Genomic DNA, 2,635 nt, shown 5'->3' on the forward strand with positions numbered 1-2,635 from the left:
ATATATATAAATATAATATTTTATATATATATATATATATATTTTAGAAACAGGTTCTTACTATGTTCCCAGGTTGGTCTTGAACTCCAGGGCTCCAGTGACCCTCCTGCCTCGGACTCCCGAAGTCCTGGGATTACAGGCGTGAGCCACTGTGCCTGACCAAGGTTTTGTTTCTTCCGCTGGTGGTACCCCCAATGCCTACAACAGCGCCTGGCAATGACAGCTCGCCAAGGGGGAGTGGATAAATGAGTGGTATCCAAGCCCTCCCTAGTTTCCATCCCTAGAACTCTATGTTAAAGAGTGTTCAGATCCTTCCTTTCCTTCCCTTTCCTCCCCCCCCCCCCCCCCCCCCCCCTTCCTTCCTTCCCTGGAGTCTTGCTCTGTCGCCCAGGCTGGAGTGCAATGGTGTGATCTCGGCTCACTGCAACCTCCGCCTCCTGGGTTCCAGTGATTCTCCTGCCTCAGCCTCCTGAGTAGCTGAAATTACTCAAAGTGACCTACCTTCAGTCGCTTTTAAATCCAACTCCTGATTTTGGACAACATAGAGATTTTTGAATCCCTTTCTTTCCTGACATCGTGTTTTTTCGTTTTTTTTGTGTGTGTTTTGTGGTGGAGTCTCATTCTGTTGTCCCACCATGATCTCGGTTCACTGCAACCTCCACCTCCCGGGTTCAAGCAATTCTCCTTCCTCAGCGTCTCAAGTACCTGAGATTACAGGTGTGCACCACCATGCCTAGCTAATTTTTGTATTTTTAGTAGAGACAGGGTGTTCACCATGCTGATGAGGCTGGTCTCGAACTCCTGACCTCAAGTGATCGGCCTGCCTTAACCTCCCAAAGTGCCGAGAGTACAAGTGTGAGCCACCGTGCCTGGGCTCACATTGTATTTGAATTCGATTTTACACTGACAATGGTTCCTGCCAGCCAGGCGCTGCACCAGTGCTGCAGTCCTCTCATTCGATCCTCCAGGAACTCCCTTTGGTTAGGCACTGTCATTAACCTCATTTGACAATGAGGAAACTTGAGGCTCAGTAGAGAGGCTGGGCAATTTTCTCAATGTCACACCCACTGAGCTCAAGGCCTGGGTTTTGAATACCAGGCCCTTGCTGTCCACGCACAGAGTCACCAGGCTATATACCCCTCTGGATACAATTCGGGCAGATCAGTGTGTTACAGTCGAGAGAAGTCTAGTCTAGGAGCCAGAAGACCTGGGTTCAAGGTATTAAGTCTGCCACTGGCTGGCTGTGTGACTTTGGGCGGCCCCTTAACCTCAGCTTCCTAGTTTCCTCATCGACCAAGTGAGTAAGGAAGAACCAGCCAAGGCCAGGCATGGTGGCTCACGCTGTAATTCCAGCACTTTGGGAGGCCAAGGTGGGCAGATCACCTGAGGTCAGGAGTTTGACACCAGCCTGGCCAACATGGTGAAACCCCATCTCTACTAAAAATAAAAAAATTAATGGTGCACGGTGGTGCATGCCTGTAATCCCAGCTACTCGGGAGGCCGAGGTGGGAGGATCTCTTGAACCCAGGAGGTGGAGGTTGTAGTGAGCTGAGATCATGCCACTACACTCTAGCCTGGGTGACAGAGCAAGACTCTGTCTCAAAAAAAGAAAAAAGAAAAAAAGGAAGAAACAGCCAAAAAGACAAACTGGACCCAAGGCTGCATGGACTGCTGTCTACGGAATTCAGCTCTACTCTGAGCCAGCCAGGGGGCCAGGTGTACCCAGGATGGCCTGGAGAAGGCCCTGAGGACAACATCTACATGGGAGGAGGGGCTTCCACTGGAGGGACAGGGGGCTGTTCTGGCCTGGAGAGAGAGGACCAGTGGGTGGGTGGGTGAGAAGGACCTTCTGAGGGAGGAGAGTTCGCCGGTTTTCCAGGTGTCCTGACATGACCCGGCACTCCTGAACAGCAGCCAGAGACAGGGATGAAGGTCAATGTTCACACTCCTCAGGGCGGCCTCCATCTTAGGTTAGAAGATGAAAAGATCTGATGCCACCCAGAGGGAATCGAAAGCTAGGCACAAAGGGAGGAAGAACTTTCTGTAAGCCAGGGGTATGGATACAGAATGAGGGGCCATGGTGGAGGAGAATGCTGGGTGAGCAGAGGCATGTCAGGGAAGTTGTGCAGAAGCTTCAAGCCAAGCTTTCCAACATGAAGATGCTATTTGCATATAACCTATGCCCCCTCCACACACACACACACACACACACACACACACACACACACACACATAAAAGACCAAGATGCCTTTCCTTCCTCTTCCCACTAGACCTTAAAAATCCTTCAGGGGCTTTCCTAGGCACAACATGGAGGAAGCTGCTGTGATCTATTCCACCAACCCTGCTGGGACCAGGCCTGCCTGGATATTTCTGGCTCTCTCAAAAGAAAACAAACCTTTACCCGCTAATGTAAGCAGGCAGAATCTTTACCCAACAAAATAAACAAACCAGCTCCTGGAGGCCATGCCCGGCTTTCCTAATATGGCATCGGGTTGGTACCCTTGGCACCCAATCAACATGGATAGTCCCGCTCCCAGAAGAAGAGAAGAAGAAACAGACTACAGGTGCAGATAAAAGTCACATTCACATTGAGGTGGCTTCAAAGTTGGACAGTGCTCTCCAGGGCTGGGGTTG

The sequence above is a fragment of the Piliocolobus tephrosceles genome, chromosome 6 (genome assembly GCF_002776525.5).
Source record: "Piliocolobus tephrosceles isolate RC106 chromosome 6, ASM277652v3, whole genome shotgun sequence".
Classification (NCBI taxonomy): domain Eukaryota; kingdom Metazoa; phylum Chordata; class Mammalia; order Primates; family Cercopithecidae; genus Piliocolobus; species Piliocolobus tephrosceles.